Consider the following 22,415-nt stretch of genomic DNA (forward strand, 5'->3'; position numbering starts at 1 on the left):
TATTCTCGTAATGTTAAGATTTCTTTTTCTTGTAAACTTCTGACTTTATTCTCATAATATTATGACTTTATTCTCGTAATAGGCCCTAATACTCCGTCGTACTACAGACCTACAACAATGATAAATAAAAATGAAAATGTAAACAAAAGACAGTTATTCATTTCCATTTTTAAAAACCCACAGGGAGCCACTGGAGAGGAGCTGAAGAGACGCAGGTTGCTGACCTCTGGTCTATGCTTATGATTCATCTATAAATCTTTACTAAATATGAATTTACTAATAATAAGGTTACTATTTATAAACCCTTCATAACTGGTTATTATTCCCGTGTCCACTAAAGGCACCGCTCAGTCGGTGAACTGCCTCTCACTGAGGCTTGTGTACGATGGCCCGAACACATCTGAGCCACGGAAACAAGCCCTGCCGGCAGGGTGTCTGTCCCTGACCTGAGCAAACATGCGACTACTGGTGCATATCTCCATCTTTGTGACAGCACCATTCATGACAGCCCGACTCCATCTTCCAATAAGGAGCAATCAGCCCGTATCTCAATCCTGCCCGACAGTGTGTGGAGTCTCATCATTGTGTCAATGGACTGTGCTGCTCCCCCGATGATTACAGGTGTGACCTTAGCAATCTCTGCCCAAGTATGAGGCAGTTATCGACTTTCCTCATCCAAACCATAATTGCATGATTCAGCAATGTCCTCAAGAGCAAACGCAGTGAGCTGTGTGGCAATGAATATTTTGGTGGTCTCCTCGGTGGGAGTGCGATGGTCTCACAGCGGGGATAGTGTCATCACCAAACTAAAGCATTTGATTAAACCCAGAATATGTCCAATTTGCTATTGACTCCTCTCACTTAAAGCATTTGAGATATTGACTTGCAAACAACGTCGGGGCGTCTAAGCATCAAATTATGCCGGCTGAGTGGTAGAGATGAGAAACATTGTGAAATATAATATATTTGACACATGCACAAACGCATAAAGTGGTGAGGATGTGATGAAACCCGGTGAAATCTATCATATCATCACAGGCCAGTGTTTTCAAGCATATGTATGTAAATGCCATCAGGTCAATCTCCTTCAAGTGTTGGAGGCTCCGTCTCGTGACTGATGTTGTTGACATTTAGACATACTTCCTCTTGCAAAGGGACTCATTAGTAATGCTATTCAAGAAGCTCTCGACTGCGGTGTGCTGCACCCACAACGTGGGCACGACTCTAAAAATGGTTCAAAACTCTCAAACACCCGAACAACACCGGACCTGATATGAACAAAGCCTGAGGAATGTTAAGTTAATGCCTGGTCACTGTGTGCCGACCTAACACCTCGACACTCCAAACAAAGCCTATCCAGCTTGACATCGCTTAAGGCGGTGCATTCAGAGAAAGATTTTATGCTCCAGAACTCACATATTTATGAGTATAAAATAACAGTGGGATGGATGCATTCATACATAGAGTATGTGAATTATTGAGAATCACATCTCCTGCCAATGTTGGTGCCCCCTTCATGGATGTCAAGTTAGTGGGTACGAGTTCAACGGGCTCGTGCATTGCAACCTTTCACATGTAGATTACAGCCGGCTGTACGGAGAAGTTTTATGACAAGTAACAAAAGGCCTGTTTATTATTCAGTAACCTCGTGCACGCTGCGTTACATCACGACACCGCTCCGATGACAGTAAGCTGCTCCAGCATTAAGAGCAACAACGCCAGCTGACAAATCTTTCATCCAACGTTCAATACTTCCACGGAAACCAAAGAAAAACAAACTTGTTTAAAGACATTGTTAACCTAGAGCCATGCAATCACAGGCGACGGCTCCTTTAAAGCACAATATGCTAATATATTCCTGTGGCATAGGATGAGTAAAAAGGTAGAGAACAGGCCCGGTGCTGCCGGTGTCTTGGTGATCAAAGCGTTACACAGACAAGGAGCACCGCTCCCCTGTGGGCCGAGTAAATTCACCATTACTGGTCGTGCATATGCAATCAGTCCAAGTCAGTCCCGCTAAGAGCCTTTCATCAAGTATTTTATGGGACAAATGTCTGTGCACCGGGGCCCGGCTGACTCTGATGAATGGAGGAGAAAAGTTTCTCTTTTCTTGTGTAGTATTCGTCATTTCAGAATTTAATGAGAGAAAGTAGAGATTTGTCCTGCGGTTCATTTTGCTCCGAGGTTCAGCAATGTCCTGTACGTTAAAGGAAAGCATTATAATGATAAAGCAATAAGAGACATTTCTTCCACATTAGCGAAAAAGCGATTAGCCGGTGCTCCAAAGACATGTTAGTCATTATAACGGAGATTTAACCGAACTAGACACAGGCAACAGGGGAACCAGACAGAAATAATGGTGTCCCTCAGAATAACATTACAATCTGTTTCTGGATGGTACCTGAGGTGGGAGAGATTCAGGTAGACCTTGTTGCTACTGACAACCAGACAAATAAGTGAGCATTAGCATTGGAGAGTGACAGCAGTGGACAGACTGGACTACAATTCTCTTTTATAAAAATGACAATTATGATGTGAAAATGATGAACAATGGAACAAACTGAAATCACACAGCCAATAGAAGTGAGTGTGAATAAGTGGAATAAAACAAGCATCGAGTACAGAAACTCATTCGAACCACAGCTGGGGCGCAATTCATGGAGAAGCAGCTGTAGGCGGCAGAAAGTGTGGCTGAAGCTGCAATTGGGATGAATTTGACCATTTCTACTGATTTTTGTTACTTGCTCTTGTCAGGCCGGGCAGACTGAAGTGGAGAAAAAGTGCGGTACTTGATTCTGTGTGTTGCGAGAGCAGGTTACAGAGCAGGATGGATCCAACAGAAAAGAAAGACAAAATGAGTTTTTTGTCTAAATGACTTTAAGCCAATGAGGTGTAGTCTACTGCAGAACCATAACGAGCAACAGGTGGGAGGTATCTGTCATCATCTCTGAGTGATAACCGAGTGGTAAAGAGCATCTTAGCTTTCCATGGCAGCGTGTCTGCATTTGCACACAAGAAATCACCATCATGCAGCATGTGGAATAACATTATTCAGTGTTGGAAGCAGCAGTCTGAGCCATAGAGCCTGCCAGTCTTCTCCGTTATGGTCCTGTTTGTTTGTGAAAATTATATGACTTAAAGCTACTATGGTAATATTTTAAAGTATTACGCAGTACAAATCTGTGCTCAAAATGAAGGAAATCAAAGGAGCAAGGAGGTGTCAGGGTTATCGATTCGGAGAGGGGAAGAGAGACAGCATCACATAATTACAAGTCACGGAGTCCACTTCCATACCTTGGCCTTCACGTTGCTGCCTGCTCATCTTGAAATTGTCCTCAGCCCCGAGTTCATGCTGTTATTTGCCAGTCCCAGCGTGTATTGCAGTGTCCCTGGTGATGCAGTGCTACACGGTGCCAAAGACAATCTGAAGGGAAAGGAGAAAGGAGAGTAACCAAACAGCGGCATGCTTCACCTGAGTTACTCTTTTTCTGTACAAGTGCAAGCTTAAGTGACTTCTTCGGGGGTGCAGCTGGGTGGGTGTCGTATTTAAGGAACGTCAGCGCAGTTTTTTTCACGATTTCCAAATGGTATTTGTTTGTCATTGACATGCAGTGATTGAGGACATTGGAAGCCAGGGGTATGATGTAATTGCAGACACAAAACGCCAGCTAGAGCTGCACAGAGTGCTGACATTCACTCCACAGTGAGCAGCCTAAATATGCAGGTTGGGGAGCACAGTAACCCAGATTTGTTGTTGTCTGGAACACATGCACACACATACACACACACACGCACACACACGCAGATTAATTCACACATGCACACACACACATGCACAACACTTTCATCTAAGTGGCATTACTAGTTAGACCTGGATTCTAACCTTTTATATTATGCAAAAATGGAATGAAATATTTAAAAAAGAAAGTGGAGGATAATGTGGTAGACCGAGTGTTTATCCAGCGGGGCAGAGACGCACCACTGCTGCTCTTTGCACTTGGCCCACCTTGTGTGGAGGAGAGAGGCTTTGCAATTTGTGCAGAAGCAAAGGTAGTAAAGCAGAGAAACACACGAGTCTCACAGCACGCCCTCTCATGAGATAGTGATGGATGGATGGGCGGATGATGTACTAAAGCATTCATGTAGAATGGCACACAAAGTATGTCCCATGACGCCACTTGTTGCTTCTGGTGCAACACTCTCTGAGAGGCTACTTCTTATCCACAGCTGCTCAACGTGAGAACAGAACCTACTTTCTAAGCACCGTGCAAAGTTAAAGAAAGCCAGATCCAGACACAGAGATACAGATACAGTAGCAGGAGTTATACAAAGATGGAGGATGGATTTGTGATCTTTTCTGGAACCGAACGGCAGAAAGTCAGAAGGTAAACTGCTTCATCTCAAAATCAGACAGAGACTCAAGGAATAACACAACAATCCTCCAGAGATGATGGAGAGGCAGCGAGCAAAGAGAGCACAGAGAGATGCTCTAAATATAACAGCCAAACAATGTCAGCAGGTGTAACCTGCATAGATAGATAGATAGGTAGATGGGTAGGTAAATACTGCAGATAGATAGATAGATAGATAGATAGATAGATAGATAGATTAAATGTCTTTTACTTGTACAAGTATAAGTAAGACTGCAGCTGTGGCATCAAATGAATGCAAAATAAAACCACCTTTGCTTAATAATTTGGCCTTTCAAAGGTCAGCGTCAGCGTGCAACAATGATCTTTTGTGGTACAAGCCCAGAACAAATTAACTTAGTGCCAAAAATTTAAATTGGTTGGTGGCACACTGAGGCTTCAGGGTGCCACACAGGCATTAACTACACAAAGTAAAAGGTGTGGGCAGAAGAGGACAATCTCTCCTGCCCACAGCTAACATTTGGAAAAAAGAGACACCCAGTCATCGAAAACAAAACAGAGACGAGGACGAGGACGAGGCCTACTCAACAAAACAACACTGCTATGCTATAATTTCCCTCTAATGCTCAAACTGGACTGCTGCTGTTTCCAGATGTGGCCACAATGTCAAATGATTGTAATCAAGTTCAGATTACTGGTGATTTGTGCATTTTGTAATTGAAAGGAAACCTGCTATAATAAGCTCTCTGGCTGAATGATGGTTTTCCACACCGCTCCGTCCTCCTCGGCACCGTTTGATATAATAGTGCTGAGAACCTGATTCCTGCCGTTGGTGTGGCTGCCCTTTAGAATAACATAACAAGGAGAAGGGTGTGAGTGATGATTTATAATGGTGTTATTTGATGCTATTCAGCAGACTCATTTTTATCAGCAGTCAAAAACATGACCCCGAGAGCCTCATCTGACTCAACTAGTGCGGTGGCTTTACGCTGTAATGAGGGCAGGAGGCTGACAGTCACTGCTCTTCAGTCAAAAGTCAAATGAAACGAGTTCCTCAAATTACCTTTTAAAGAGTAAAATGTCTCCCAGGGTCACGCTGCTCTGCGAGCCCTTTGGCGTTATTGGCGGGTTGTGCTTTCGTCTTGGGCTTTTACTCGTGTCCCTGAGAGTCTCTGCACAAAAAATTGTTGGGCAGAGTTTGACTTTGCTGATAGAACCTTGTTCTCCATTAAAGATTCATGAAGGGAGAGAACAAAAAGACCACAGAAGTTTTGGACTGAAATAAAGCTTACACACACAAAAAGAAGTTTCATCATTTGTCTTTTTACATTTCTTCCTTCAAGGAGCAAAACTTAAATGACCAGAGAGCGCTGAGTGATGGTCAGGAACAGAAATCAAAAGGGTTAGGGAGTGATATCTCCTTGCTGTGTTGGATAAGAGTTGATATATCGCAGTCATTATTGAGACTTGTAATGCAAAGCAGAGCTCATCAGTGCTTTTTTTCCTCCAGCCAAAAAGCCTCTGCTCTGTCCAATATACCTGGACTGATAGGAACAGTGGATCTCTATTATCCTGAGTATCTATTTCCCTGAGGAGCTATTACAGTCGTTAGCCTTATCTTATCTTTAAACAAGGGGAACTAAATGGCGCTCCCTCCAGCCCTATTCAACCTGAGCGGAGGAAACGTGGGCTCTGTGCTGAGGCGACTCCGGTCACCAGAGACGGGGGGGCTGGTGTCAGCGAGCCGCGGGGCGACCTGGCCCGTCTGGCCCACTGTGGCGGGACAAAAGTGATGACTTTCAGTATAGCGGATTGGGGGGCTGAGTCATAATGGGCAGCACAGTGGAAGGATTATGGGGGTGGGGGTGGGAGACACAGGGCTTAGCCACGTCTTTCTCTGGGCATAATGAAATGTATCCACCTACCAGTCTAATTACCATCGACTCCGGCTGGCTGGAGTCACACTTCCCCTCCTCAATACAGTAGCAGCCCACTGCAGCGTGGATATACATATACATATGTCATTTTACTACAATGACTTCTTTCAGCCTCCATTCTGACTGAATGTAAAGTGATGCTTCCAATTAAAACAGAGCTTCAGCAACTTCCAGTCGTATTGCACTTCCATTCAGTCGTGTGACTTACGGGAGACAGATTTATAGATAGAATAGATTGATTCAGCGAGGGCCAGAGACCTGGACTACGAAGCAGGATTTGGGTTTAGTGAGGTAACTTCAGGGTTTTCAGTCCTAGATGGTGGATCACTTCTTACCAGGTAGATCGCCATGGTAACTGATGCTGAACAGCTGACCTGCACCAGAGCAGATTATGTTCCAGATAAGAGATCAACTCGTCTAAAAGCACCTCCTACTGACCAATCAGAGCTCGTGAGCAGATCGTATGATAATATTACACACATATGAAGAAGTTTAAATCATAATCAGACTAAAAACAACTCAGTTTAAACTGACAGATGCAGGAAGGACAGCTGAGGTCTGTACTACGAAGCCAGTTCAACATACCCTGGGTATCTTCTCCTTATCTGGTTTAACAACCGAGATCACGCTAAACAGTCCTACGACGCTGGTTATCAACTCGGTAAATCAACCCAGGGTTTCTCAATCTAGCTATGAGCTCGTTCACATAAATATTTGCAGCATCTGACCAATCACAGACACGGACAAGTCTACAGACCAATCACAGACATGGACAAGTCCACAGACAGACAGGCAGACAGGCAGAGAGGCACGTTTATCAAAGGAAGAGCAAACTATATCAGACAAATACGAAGAAGCTGGTGAAAGAAAAAACTCCAGATGTGTGAATGTGTAAATTAACAGACAGATTAATTTAACGGAACACTCAAAAGTCAGATATAGTCTTATAGATATAAATAGCATTAATAAATGTAAAGGACGGATGGATTACACCTCATTATATCCATTAGTTACAACACGGCGTGTGACTGTTTCAACCTTCTTTCAGCTGCATCCCGTCTCCGGCGGTGTGAAACGGACTCAAGACCAAGTAAAAAAAATAAATCTAAAAACACCCCCGGCATAAATCCAGCTGTCCTTCCGGCATCTGTCAGTTTAAACTGTGTTGTTTTTAGTCTGATTATGAAGGTAACTTCTTCATATTTGTGTAATATTACCATACGATCTACTTATACAAGCTGATCTCTTATCTGGAACATAACCTGTTCCGGAGCAGGTCAGCTGTTCAGCATCAGTTACCATGGCGATCTACCCCGGTAAGAAGTGATCCACCTTGGTAGGACTGAAAACCCTGAAGTTACCTCGCTAACCCTAAATCCTGCTTCGTAGTCCAGACCTCTAGATTTATTCTGTGGGTGTTTACCGCTTTGATTTATGTTTTTATATTTATTTTTTTACTTGGTCTTGAGTCTGGTCTTGGTCTTTACTCGTCGGCTATATGGCTGTTTCCACAGGCTGTCGTCCTCCTCCTGTCTACTAAACAGTAGATGTGTAAAAGTTTGGAGAGAGCTCCTTTAAACCTGCATTAGTTCATTGTTTTGGCCACATGGGGGCAGCAAAACAGGCTGTAAGCACAACTTTGACATACTGTGTTGTTTTAGCGAACAGTTGCCTTTTACACATCCAGCAGATGCAGAGCAACATTTATTTGGGGTTGTGTTTCTGGCCTCCTGTAAGTCCAATATCCCCTCCCCTTGTAGCTCTGTTTTGGTCTCCACACACTCCCGAGGGGAAATGTCTGGCTTGTAAGCCTCTAAATGCTCCACTAGGTTCACCGGCTAACTGTGTGTCTGTCTGCCGATTAGTGCTTGGCAGGTTTATCTGAGCGTTATCGCTGAAAGCAGCTGCCTGGTGTGAGTTCAGCGTGAGATGATGACTGAACGTTGCCGTTTTTCAGGAAGTTCCCAATTCACGGTTTCTTTACAGTAATTCACACGGAGCATTGAGTGGATCTGTTAACTTAATCTGTTTCTCCGCTTTCTTCTGTATTCAGCTAAATCTTATTTATATCTCATCTCATACGGCGTTCCACTTTTCTCCACACAGATTACATATCTTTGGTAGAATGAAATGTTAAGCACAGAGAAAGTCTCTATGAACGACTCTGCCGTTACCTGCGAACAGGAAAAAGGAAATCAAAGGGAATACAAATATTCCAAACAAGAAGCTCAAGGTCAAGTTGAAATCAGACTTAAACTCTTGTGTTCACTTGCTCCACTCCATCCCTCAGTACCTTGGCAGGGTAGGACAGCATAGTGCCACAGGGTATGAATAAACCCTTAGGCCATCATCTGTAGCCCCCTCAGCGCTGTCAGAGGTGGCACTTGTGACTAGTTAATCCAAAGTAATGAGATGTCAGAGGCTTGAAATCTGGTGGAGAAATGGTGGTGTTTTAAAGGAGTTCTAGTGCTCTCTGCAGTCCCCAACAGAAAGAGCCAGAGACTCTTCCTCCACAGACAGATCGTTACACCAGTTTCAAAGCAGAATACAAGCAGTAATCACGGCTTTGGTGACTAGCCGATGAATTATTCTCCTTTCAACATGCAAGTGGGAAGTTTCATTTGAATAATCTTAAATCAACACTGCTAACATTTCACAAAAAAAAAAGAATCCTCATTTTGTATTGCCTCTGACTCATCATCTGGAACCGAGAATGCAGTTTGTGTTGGTGTAGAAATGGCACACAGCTATACATTTGGCAACGCACTCATCTTGTTAGGCTGTTTGTACGCCACCGTCTTCATCTGTGCTTCGAGCCAAGCATTAGCAACACCTATAAGTACTAAATGAATTCACTGATCTCAGCGGTACGCGGCGCTAAAATCGCATCGGCACAATTAACTCCTGCACTCTGACACGGACGACGTGATGGACAAACATCAAAGAAGCAACGAGGAAATGGAAATGGCCGGGCAGCAGCAGCTCGGGCTCAGCCACAAGGTGAGAGACAGAGTGAGACTAATGCAATGGGACGTGCTAAATGTGAGCTAAAGCACCAGCAGGATGTGGAGCAAGAGGGCTTCAAAGCGGGGGTGTGGGGCGTTGAGCGGTGGTGGCTCTAATCCGGACTGACATTGTGTGAACTACAGTAACTAAACCGCACATCAACATGGAGGTCCATTGACTCACTTCAGAAGATGATCTTATCCCTTAAGACAGGCTGACACACACAGAAACAGACAGTCACATGGGGGGGGACGGTTTGTAATGATTTCTTCAAATTCAGATTTCACATTATGTGTGACAGAATTATTTCAACTCAGATGTCCAGTGTGACTTTCCCTCAGTCGATCAGGCTGCTGCTGCTCTCTCCGCTAAGGAAGCTAGCGTGCCGTGTATAACGCAGAATTATGACACCGATCTCGTGGGAAAGAGCACGACATTACAAGAACATTCAATGTGTCATGAAAACGTATGTTCCCGTGTTGTTCCCGTGTTGTTCCCGTGTCAGTTGTGCGCCTCTTTTCACTCTCTCTTTTTACGCCACGCAACAAAACTACTGTAACGGCTGCAGTTAGTTAGAAAAACATCATGGTTGACCTTAAAATAAGGTACCTAGGTACTAGGGATGCACCGATACCGATACCAGTATCGGGTATCGGGTCCGATACTGTGCTCATGTACTCGTACTTGCAAAACGGCACCGATACCACTTTACGGTGGTGGAGAGAGGGAGCAGCGAGCCCTCTGTCCACAGTGCGGTGAGGTCCGGGCGGGGAGCGCTGTTAAGCTGCGCCCGTGAGCCACCTTCGCCCCGAGCCTTCCCAAGCCGACCTAGAGCCGGTGGCGGCGCACCGCCTCGTATGTGGGACTCCCCAGCCTGCCGTGTGTCGCTCACACCCTCCAGCTGGCTGTTAACGAGGGTCTTTAGACACAGAGAAGTACTCGTATCGGTACTCGGTATCGGTGAGTACCCAAATGTAAGTACTTGTACTCGGTCTGAAACAGAGTGGTATCGGTGCATCCCTAGTAAGTACGTAAGATAAGTTAAATACGTACGGAAACAACGTAATAGAAGTATGGAAAACACATCACAAACGTAACGTAAAGTCAAAATAACTCAAAGGACAGTAACAGCGGTCTCAAAGACCGGTCTCCTGGTTGAAAGTCCTGTGTTTGTTGGACGACCCGCTCTCCCCTCTGAGCCACAGCCACTAGGAACATGTCACCCAGTCCAACAACGGCTCACTGATGGGTTCTTAGTTGTTGGTATTTTGACATGAAAGGAGCTCTACGGCACAGAGGAATAAGCTCCATCAGGTAATACTGGTTAGTCGGATCGCTTCATTGTTGGATTTGATCTTTTCAGGGGGGCGTTTGTTAACACTAAGAAAAATATAGAATAGCCCCCAGCCTCATCCTTTAAAACTCAAATGGTTGAGCCAGTAGATATTGAGCACAACAGGCAAGGCTTGGCTCTGGTTCAGTCCGGTCTTATTCAGGCCAGTGCTAACCTGACGTGCGGGAACACCCAAGGACCCAACCTGTTCACACACAATCTGCAGTGGCACAATCCCATTACTCAGCCTGTTATTGGCCCCTTTCACACAGTGCAGCGCAGCACTGGATCAGTCAGCCACAGCCGGCCCTGTTGCCTCTCCGGGGAATAGACTGGCTGCTTGATTTTCTAAGGTGCTCGTCCCCCCCCCCCCCCCCCCCCCCCCCCCCCCCCCCCCCCCCCCCCCCCCTTTACCCTCCATTGTCCTCACTCCTCCGTGCTCGCCGTCTATCTTCCCCTCGGTCTCTCTCTCCCTCCTCTCCCTCCCAGTCTCTCTATCTCCCTCGCTCATTCTCTGCCTACCTCGGTTGCCCTTGCTCCTCCTCAGCCTCCCTTCTCTCTCTCTCTCTCTCTCTCTCTCTCCCTCCCTCTCTCTCTCCCCTTGCCACGGTCCCGGCTCTTTCTCTGGACAACAGAAAACCTTATTTAGCAGTCTGCTCAGCATAGCCGTGGCAAAGCTGCCAATTCACCTGCTTAGATTGCTGTATTCTCTACCCTGTCTCCACAACCCTTTGCAATTACAATCCCTGCATAAGTAAATGCACCTGGTACACAGCCATGTCTGATCAGCACCCTGTATCATATCCACACCTTTAGCGAATGCTTTATTCCACATGGTTACACACCACCAACAAACAGTGATTTTAAAACATGAAAGCAGCCATTACCTGACCTCGGTTATTGAATTTCTGTGTGAAAGAGTGAAGAGTGCACGTTTGGAAGAAAGCAAGACCTCCTGGTCAACGTGTGAGTGCCTGTGTGTTGTCAGATGATACAGCCTTTATAACACCGCGCTGTGCTTTGAAACCATTCAAGGCAGATGTGGAAGCGGCTACGATTCATCCTGAATTACAATGCCAATGAGGGGACACCTAATGTCACGCATGTTTGTGTACCGGATACATTTCTGTCACACGGAATGACAAGATTTATTTACTTTTTTTTAAAGATTGGCATTTTTACGCCAACAGAGAAATGTGCAAAGTTAGTTTTTTGTGATTCTCTATTGATTATGAGTCTGAACTGACAGGTGTTAAGATGTTTGGGGGGGGGTATGAAAGGAGTGAGGGGTGCTGACTTTTCCCTAAAGAGGAAAAGCATTGTTGTAAGAGAATCACTGAAAAATAAATTTCATTCACGTGTTGACTCATCGCTACAGTTAGAAAATCACAGAGCGTGTCTGTTCTTCTGACTTCTACCACCTGACATGTGATACATACTGGATTTCCATTATCCTTCTATCTGTGCAGTGTGATACCTGATTTATACTTCTGTGGAAAAGCTGGCGCAGAGCTCCTGCTGAGACGCAGAGATGGTTTGAGAAGCTCGTAGAGAGAGCCACAGAGATGGTTCGAGAAGCTCGTAGAGAGCCACAGAGATGGTTCGAGAAGCTCGTAGAGAGCCACAGAGATGGTTTGAGAAGGTCGTAGAAAGCCACAGAGATGGTTCGAGAAGCTCGTAGAGAGCCACAGAGATGGTTTGAGAAGGTCGTAGAAAGCCACAGAGATGATTCGAGAAGCTCGTAGAGAGCCACAGAGATGGTTCGAGAAGCTCGTAGAAAGCCACAGAGATGGTTTGAGAAGGTCGTAGAAAGCCACAGAGATGGTTTGAGAAGGTCGTAGAAAGCCACAGAGATGGTTTGAGAAGGTCGTAGAAAGCCACAGAGATGGTTTGAGAAGCTCGTAGAAAGTCGCAGAGATGGTTTGAGAAGCTCGTACAGAGACGCACCTCCTGAAAAATGTAAATGTAAATCAAATACCTCACATCTGTTACAAACCTTATTTATTCTAGGCACGGGAGCTCCTCCTCATCATCCTCCAACTCTTCCATATTTTCTTTTCCAGCCATCATCATAACCTTTATTTAACTAGGAAGTCACATTGAGATTAAAACCTCTTTTACAAATGAGACCTAGCCAACACAGGGTCAAACAGCAGCATCCAACACATAAAGACAACATTGAATCACGACAGCAACAATAGATACGACAAAATACATGACATCATCATACAGAGCGTTAACAGGGCAGCATGTTGCTCATGGGTTTACTATTTAAACTAAACAACTGCAGCCAGCAGTGACCACTTCCTTTATTCTATGTTTGAAATCATTTAAAGAGATGAGGGTCTCATGTTGAAGCTTGGCCTGCAGATCGTTCCAGGACTAGGACTGTGCTGGAAAAATAGAAACAGTCTGCACATTCCTAAGGTCATGACAGGTGACACTCATTGCCCTTAAAGCCTATTTTTGTTTTGGTGTTGCATGCCTAGTCAACGAACTTGTAGCGCCTATTTGAGGACAAGTAACCCTAAAAAGGACAGAAGTGTCATCCGAGACAGACAATGTGAGATATACGACTGTGAGCATACACGCAAGGGTATAAATGTCGCGAAACGGAGAGACTCAGGGCTCTCAGCCCTGAACATTTATGTTGATGGTTGTTTGCCCACTTGCAAGTGTTTATTAAACCTTTAAAAGACTCTCTTGATTTTCGAGTCCTTCTTCACAGAAATTGCCTCCACAAGGACTAGGACCAGGACCAGGACCAGGACAGTAGTGGATCAGGCTTGTTTTGCCAGCTTCTGTACTGATAGAAGGAACTTTAAACTGAAGCCATTTACGTGACCTTAGATTATAACTGTTTTGGAGAATTACAAACTTCCGGCTTCAGTAAGTCAGAAGTTTGCCAGCGATGATCTTACAGACTAAAGTGTTCCAGTGTTGTATCCTCTGCAGAGTGAGGGATGACCATCCTACCATGCTGTATAAGGTACAATGATTAGTGACATACCTCAGGGCTGAGTCATACAGGGGTCAAGTTTAGACAAGGTGCACGTTGAGGCAAACCTGTAAATAGTATCACTAAAATCAATCTGAGTCAAGAAAAGGGCAGCAACTCAGCATTTTCTTGATGCCGTGATAAAATAGGCCTTTAGCCTGAATAGAAAAGCCAGTGTGAACGCCATGGAGTTGTGTTGGGCTGATACTTGGATATGGAACTATTGAATCATGTCTATCACATAAATCAAAGGACAAAGGAAAGCAAAGGATTTGAAAACCATGGGTCCAAATCAAAAAGAAATGACATGCTATGTACAATCCGCCGCAGTAATATGTATTCCTGGCGTTGCCGAGAGATGCCTGCACAGAACGCACACAGCCACAAGAGCATAAATCAGGCATACGAGTGTCTAGTTTAATTCCCGAGCCCTCGGGAGTACTCTTAGGGTCTATTTCTGTAAAACAGCACCAAGGTTTGTGAGGAATTGCATCACAGCCACATAATGTGAGATCATTAAGCAATAAAGACCCTTTAAAATAGAAAAAAAGAAATAGGTGTGGATATTTTAACAGGTGGAACGGATCTCACAAAATGTTCCAAACAGCCTTTTTTATCACACTCGGTGCCTTTCAGGTCCGTCCAGATTCAATGAATAATTGAAGGGGGGCTGAGAAGAATTCTAATCTCACAGTGGTTGAGAAGGTGTTTAACATGAAAGCCAGTTGATTGTGGGATTCATCAAAACCTTTCACAGCGAGCAGCTGCTTGTAATGCGTCCGCGGGCCGAACAGAATCTGCCCATAACAAGCAGGATGGGGTTTTACTCAACTTGCAAAATAAGTCGTTGTAAATGTATAAGAAAGGTGTCAAATGTACTCAGACAAAGGTTTATGTTCCGTGGTATATACTGAACAAAGAGAAAGTAGAAAGTTGTTGATGAGTAACAGATTGTTTCCTCGTACAGAACAGATTTTGGGTTTAAACTCAGTGAAGACCGAGGCAAGGGTGTGTCTGTTTTGATCCAGAGGACACGGAGCGCATGCAGAATATGGAGATTACACCACGGTTAAACTAGAAAAGTTTCATCATTATGGCTGTGATAATTTTCCATCTGTCACTTTGGCCTCTGTGTTCTTAATTTGCTCTTTATGTTCCTAATCTAAATTAGCCTGCTTGAATATTTAACATAAAAGAAAACTACCATATGAGATTAGTTTTGACCCGAGCACTTCCATATAAACTCCTTCTTGCCTGAGGAGCATCTAGTCGTGTGTAATGGCTGAGTTTGGATCTCCTAGATCAGCGGTCAGCAACCTGCGTCTCTTCAGCTCCTCTCCAGAGGCTCCCTGTGGAGTTATAAACATGGAAATGAATAACTGTTCTTTTGTTTACATTTTTATTGATCATTGTTGTAGGTCTATGGTACGACGGTACGACGGAGTATTAGGGCCACATTGAAGGAAAAAATAAATCTGAGATCTAGAGAATAGTCTTAATATTATAAAGTAGTAATTTTACGTGTTATTTTCTTTTTTTCTTGTAAAGTTATGACTTTATTCTCGTAATATTACGACTTTTTTTCTCGTTAAGTTATGACTTTATTGTGTAAATCTCAGATGTTTTTCCCTCAATGTGGCCCTAATACTCCGTAGTACATTGTCTCTTTGGCCCTCACTGCATTAGACTTATATACTATATACTTAGACTATAAACTGTGTTACCTTCATCACAATGATCACATGTTTTGCGCCTCCATCCAGATCTTTTTTTGTTTTTGATAGTAAAGGTTGCCGACGGATGTTCTAGGTGTAAATCACAACAGAGAAATGTCAGGAAATGTTTTCTAAACTCCGAGCAGTAGGAGTTTAATAAGTATTGAAGAGTGTTAGCAGCCTTGTTCTGAAGATCATTGCACTCTCTCATTTCCAACAACCGCAGATGCATCCGTTTAAACATCCGGATGTGTGGTGCAGTGATTTATCGGACTGTTACATCACTTTGACTGACTCTCCATATTCAGGATGATAAAAGCCAATTTACAGCGTCTCAACAATGCTGCTAACAGCCAACAAGATAACGAATATGCTTCGCACTCTTAAAAGCGTGTTACCAATGTGTCAGACGAACGAGAGGACCCTTAAATACTCTCTGATACGGAAAATACATTCCATGTGCCGGAGGGAAAAACAACCCACTGATGTGCTCCGTGTCAATGTGAAGAGAAGAGAGCAATATTTGGAAAAGATACAGTCTACACACAGTGCACGCAGTGCACGCAGTGCACGCAGTGCACACAGTGCACACAGTGCACGCAGCGGGCTTTGTGTCTGCGTGTGTGTGTGTGTCAACTGTCAATTGTCCGAGCAATTGAGTGTGTCTTTATCGTCTGCTGTGATACCACGCTGACCTTCACCGGGCTCGCTGGGAAACTGCAAATAGCTCGGGGCAACAAGTCATCAGGATGCACACAAATTACAATGTCAGCAATGCCATTAGACTGTTTGTGGACCGGCCCTGGGAGGACGGGGACTCGACCTGAGGAAAGTTAAACAGAGACGCTCCACAGTGAAACGCCACAACTTCTGACTAAACTCATTCACAATGAAAGGCCCTGAAAGGGTATTGTCTCAATCAGCTTCTTGTTCTCAGTGGTGGAGGAGGATTCAGATCCTTACTACTAGTACTGAGTGAAAGTACGGATACCACACATAGACTGTACTGAAGACATTTTGACGCCTCAAATTCGGTATTTTGTCCGTCATCATCTTGGTTTTTGGTCGTCTCCATCTTGGTTTTTGGTCGTCTCCATCTTGGTTTTTGGCACCCAAAAGTGAGAGCAGAGGGCGGAGCTAAGTACAACCGAACGCTGAATTAGACATTTTTATGCAACCAACATGTTACAATTAACTTTCATAAACTGTAAACAAACTGTGATTAAAGGGTTAAAGTTGTAAGACGAAAACACGGACAACTCCCAGACCGGACAACGCCGTGGTAGCGACCTGTCAATCAGCAGGTAGCCCCGCCCTAAAGCATCCCCTGCTTTATGGTCTATCTGACTCTAAATGGGACCATCATTTACTAAATGAACATCATGCTGTACTGAAGAAGACTTGAAACATAAACTCATGTTTACAATGTTTACTGAGGTCATAAATCAAGAGAGAAGTAGAAGCTCATCTTCTATCAGACTTCTATAGAAGCAGAGGAGTCGCCCCCTGCTGGCTGCTAGACAGGATGCAGGTTTAAGACTCTTCATCATTGACTTCTATAGAAGCAGAGGAGTCGCCCCCTGCTGGCTGCTAGACAGGATGCAGGTTTAAAGACTCTTCATCATTGACTTCTATAGAAGCAGAGGAGTCGCCCCCTGCTGGCTGCTAGACAGGATGCAGGTTTAAAGACTCTTCATCATTGACTTCTATAGAAGCAGAGGAGTCGCCCCCTGCTGGCTGGAGTGGGAAAAAGGTGATGCCATATACGTCCTTGCACCAATTAGGGTTTAGCAACATTTGAAAAGTGATGACAGTTGTGGGGTTTTTATCTCAGCCAGGAGGATCATGAGACGGCTGAGTGCATCGCTGCCTCTCAGCCGCTACTCTGCGCCCAGAGACACAGCGGGGGGGGGGGGGGGGGGGGCAGTTTGCTCAGTAGAATTGAAGCCTGAGTAAAGTCGTGGTTACGCCTGTGAGACGGAGCGGAGAGGCAGAGAGCCGGGGCAGACATCGAATGATCTGTTGTGTGAAACGTGTGAGTGAAAAACACTTCAGATATGCTCGCAGGGGGGGGGGGAGCCAGTTGTGGGTTGTATTCATTCAATCAAAATGTACAGCAGTGGTCGTTGTAGACACACCTGGCCGAGATCTGCACTCTACTGAGTGCATCTTTCTAGTTTATGTTACTCTGCAGGCCTCTGTCAATCAAACATGATCAAACCACCACATATAGAAAATTAACTGTTAAAGGGACTGTTTGTAACTTCTTACACGTATAACTCATTGCTGGTCGGTTTCCCATGGTCGCTCGCGTGTGTCTACGCTGTTCAGACTCAGACTCCAACACAAACTACAGTGAAGCACCAAAACCTCTTGGTTGTATCTAGCTCGTCTGTTAAACAGTGTTGGCCGCGGTCGGAGGACGCGGAGGAGACCGTAGCTTTGGTCTCCAGGACCGGAGTCTCTGCTGTACTCTGCTCCTCTGCCTGCTTTCACTCACACACCACGCTCCTTCTCTCTCTCTCTCTCCACCTCTCCCGTGCATGCTGCTCACTCCACACTGCAGAAGAGTTAGTTTAGCTCTGAGAATATCTAGTGAATGTTCAGTGGACGTTTGTGCAGAAATAACTGCTGCAGCTCCTCCAGACCAACAGAGGTTTCCCGTGTCTTGTGAAGTGACGGGGCTCCGCAGAGAGAAACGTTATCGTCTCCGACCAAAACTCCGGCGTCTCCCCCGTTCCCTCCGGCCGCGGTCGGGAGGCTGAGGCGGGAAAAGCCAACACTAGGATCAGCATTGATTCATGGAGAGACCTTGGTCTGGTCAGCTAACATTACTGCCAAGCAGCTGAAATATAGAGTGATATTGTGCTTTTAGCTGACGTGTGTCTCCTCACTGTGTTGAGCGATGCTCCTTCATGTCTATGTAGAGCGAGCACAAGCGCCAGCAACAGGACGCTGACTCTAGTTGACTTAACGGACACAGGTGAAGCTGTTAACAAGACATTTATGATTCTGACAAACAGTCCCTTTAACTCTTAATAAATAATACCTGATAATGTTTTTAGAACTTTCACTTTAATTGTTGCTTTGTAATCATGACTTTATCATACCATAAATAAATACTTAAATAGCCGGTTCCCCCTCAGGTAAACACTGTTATCTCTGTCAGCACTGTTGCTGTTGTTTGTACTGTTAGCGATTAGGCTTGCCGCAGTAGACGGTGTTAGATGGTGTTACATGGTGTTAGATGGTGTTAGACGGTGTTAGATGGTGTTACATGGTGTTAGATGGTGTTACATGGTGTTAGATGGTGTTAGATGGTGTTACATGGTGTTAGATGGTGTTACATGGTGTTAGATGGTGTTAGATGGTGTTAGATGGTACATGGTGTTAGATGGTGTTACATGGTGTTAGATGGTGTTAGACGGTGTTACATGGTGTTAGATGGTGTTACATGGTGTTAGATGGTGTTAGATGGTGTTAGATGGTACATGGTGTTAGATGGTGTTACATGGTGTTAGATGGTGTTAGACGGTGTTAGATGGTGTTACATGGTGTTAGATGGTGTTAGATGGTGTTAGATGGTGTTACATGGTGTTACATGGTGTTGGGGCATACATCGATTACATTACTTGTAATTTTTGAATCAGTGGCGTCTTATCTATACATAGTCGGACAACGGACGCTACAATGTGAAAGTGAAAGTGTCTCAGCTCAGAGCAGCAGGAGTCAGTGTTGTCGCAGTGAAAGCTGGACCAGAGAGGTCCGACACACCGCCACCCGACGTTAAAGATCAGAGTAAGCGCTCTACATATAATGAGCACCACCTTTTCTTGTAGAAAATGTAATCGGTAACACCGGTGTTATCACAAGTTTGAGAATCTCCTCACCGTGACATCCATATTAGCGATATTAGCACCGTTAGCTGCGAACCGCCGGCTCGTTGTCGCCGTGTTGAGAGATGTTGAAATGCTCCCAGTCCCGTATTTAGCATCTTAAAGTTTACTGGGGCTTCAAAAAAATAGGAAAATTCAAATTGCGATGGGTCAAATTGGTTCAAGTGGCCGATCAGATCAATTAGATGGGCTTCTTAAATTTGGTAAACTTTGAAAGTGGAAACAGCTGGTGTCAGATAACTCCTGCAGGACAGTGTACTAATTATATACGGGGAGATTGGGGGGGCAGTCAGGCTTGATAAACTGACAGACTGATAGGGATGAAAAGAGCCACCTGAGGACAGTTTGAATCACAGAGCGCGATGGGAGATGGGGTGAAATAGGAAAGGGAGGAGGTGAGGAACACAGTGACACTGAGGATTATGGTGTGAAAGAGAAAGGAAGAACAAGAACAGGATGACATAATACACAGAGAGATGGCAGGCCAAGGAAAGACACATCCAGCATCGGTGTGATACTACTAATGAGGCGGCTGTGTGCTGTTCCGGTGTTTCGGCCTCTTCGCCGTGGTCACCTCTGTCGCCGCCGCCGATCGCTTCGGGCAAGCAGCCATAAAGCGTGCTGAAATATACATAGCTCTGCAGTCGCGGGCGGTGAGGGTACAGGTGTGGAAATTAGCCATTCGATCCAAAGGGGGCCCCGCTCGCTGTTACCTTGGAAACCAGCTCAGGTCTGTGGAAATACTTTGTTCTGTGTTGCCTACCTGAAAGTTACCTCTATGGCAGGAGAGGAAGCTGATGTGGTGAAGGAGGAGAGGACTGAACTACTCTTTCAATCCGTCCTGATTATTCTCTTTATTTGACGGACTATTATGGATTTAAATAACTTCTGCAGCGCTGCATGCTCATATAATGTCAATTAATCATCCGATAATGATCAGCTTCAAAGAATCTCATATTTTGCAGCATATAATCAACTTCCTGTTCTCAGACACCGTTCGTAGTTGTAGCCTACCTACGAAAGAGTAACGCACTGTAATCGTATATATCCCACAAAATCAATTTGCATGTAATCCACTTAATTGTAAACCAGTTAGTAAAGAGCGACGAACGCTGCGTTTGGAGGAGGTAATGCTGGATGAGCGGGTCAAAACACAGCGGCCTTTCGCCCAGGAGAGACCGGTGTTTGTACTAAAGTTTGTGTCCCGTGTGAAACCAGAAGTCCACATTGATTTATTGGTCACATAGCTTCGTACTTAAGTTACGCCACTTCTGGTGTTATTTCAACCAAACCGCAATCTTTTCCAAAAACCTAACTACGCAGTATTGTTGCCTAAACCTTACTAAGTAGTTTTGTTGCCGAGACCTAACTAAGTAGTTTTCTTGCCTAAACCTAACTACGCAGTTTTGTTGCCTAAACCTTACTAAGTAGTTTTGTTGCCGAGACCTAACTAAGTAGTTTCATTTTGAAAAGACTGGAGCAGAAATGTACTTGTGTGTCACGAGTTGCTGAATATTTGTAGGAAAACTGAGAAATGAGGAATAATGTTTTGTAAGGAAGCATACGAACCGTTGGATGCACGTACCATTAGCATTACGTGCACTAAGTTTCACATAAACCCACAGCAGTGGAATTTCTTTGTTGTCGGGCTGTTTGTCGGCTTCTTTTTCCATTACCCGCATTCCCTCGTTGAGGCCGAGGCCAAGGCTCTGTATTCATTTTCTTTTCTCATTCTTCTCGCCTCACAAAATGGATCAGAAGTGGATGATGCTATTGTGTGCTTTCTCTTCCTCCCCTCTGAAGCCCCAGTGGAAGATTACTAGCCTTTCTGTACTCCGCAGAGTTCAGGTAGAGTATGCTTTGTGCTTCATCTCACAGGGAGTGTGAAGCCACAGAGATAACTTTTGACAATTTTTTCCATTTTCCTTTTTGGGCATTTAGTGGTTACACTCAGCCGACACAACAAGCAGGACGGGAGTCGGACTGACGGGAGTTTATGTCTGAATGGACACATTTACACTTATCTATCCCCATTAAAGGATTAAATTCATTGTCCGAGGTTCTGAGAAAACATTATTTTTATGCACAAGGCTTAAGGGATTTCATAAAGGAAGGCAGTCAAAATAGGTCTAAGCAGTCCATCAGAACATGCACGTCATTTTCATATGCTTTGAGTTGAGTTTCATTTCCCCGTTGCTAATGCTAATGGCTTTGGGCATTTGTGTACTTTTTTTGTATCATCAGAACTCCGCTGGAGACACTTTTGGCATATAGCCCCGCAAACTTTTGATCTTAGAGGGGAAAAGTGCCTTTAATCTTGATGCAACTGTGCTAGACGAGCGGCGTCCCCGGGGTTCCTGGTGAGAGCGGCGAATGACTGAGTGGCAGTAAAGCCAGTGTCATCAGCGCAGAGCCGGGCTCACTGATTCCTGGTCTTATAATACTCCATGCTGCACGGCCTCAGCTGTGCTTGTGTTCCCCTCTCATCTTGTCCATCTGTGTCTGGGACCACGAGGGCACTCCAGTCCTCTACCTTGCTCTCTCTCTCTCTATCTCCACATCCTCCCTCCACCGTTACGGTCGAGCCTAAATAAAGATGAGCTCGGTCTCTGAGTAGTTTATTAGGGAGGAACTCAGGAGAGACATGCCAGAGTGAAAAAGCCAAAATCTCATTTTTAACCATGGTATTTTCTACAAACAATGTTGTAAATGTGAACTATCTCCTTGAAAGAAACAGTTACTGACAACAACAAGAATACCCTCAAGGACCCAAAAATACCTTTTATTGGGTGTCACTTAAATTTCAAAGCATCATCAATGAGCCGTCGTGCAGGTAACCATGCAGCTCCGCAGCACTTTGGTCCGAGCTATAACAGGTTATCATCGGAGATTTTGAGCTTTGGCTGACTCGGCGAGAGAGAGAAAGGTTAGTACGAGAGGATTAGGACACAGACGCACTGCAGCCCGATATGTTGGCTGGCTCATCACAAAAGAAAAAAGAAAGAAAAGAAAAGTCCGAGCTTTAAAATGATCCTCAGATAAACTCCGATCAATCAGAGTAGTTAACGAGTTAAATCAGGAGATTCTCCAAACATATATTTACTTCTCTAATTCTCTGTTAGTTGAATAAGAAGCTTTATCATGAAACAGTTTATACTTT

General features: G+C 44.7%; 1 long non-coding RNA gene across 1 annotated transcript in view; it reads right to left on the reverse strand.

Annotated features, from left to right (window-relative positions):
- Positions 1-22,415, reverse strand: part of LOC119496824 — a 68,227-nt gene that overhangs the window by 27,431 nt on the left and 18,381 nt on the right. The window contains exon 2 of the long non-coding RNA XR_005208822.1: positions 3,295-3,424. This is a non-coding gene — a long non-coding RNA (uncharacterized LOC119496824). The remainder of the gene's footprint in view (positions 1-3,294; positions 3,425-22,415) is intronic.

This window comes from Sebastes umbrosus, chromosome 11 (genome assembly GCF_015220745.1).
Source record: "Sebastes umbrosus isolate fSebUmb1 chromosome 11, fSebUmb1.pri, whole genome shotgun sequence".
NCBI classification, from domain to species: Eukaryota; Metazoa; Chordata; class Actinopteri; order Perciformes; family Sebastidae; genus Sebastes; species Sebastes umbrosus.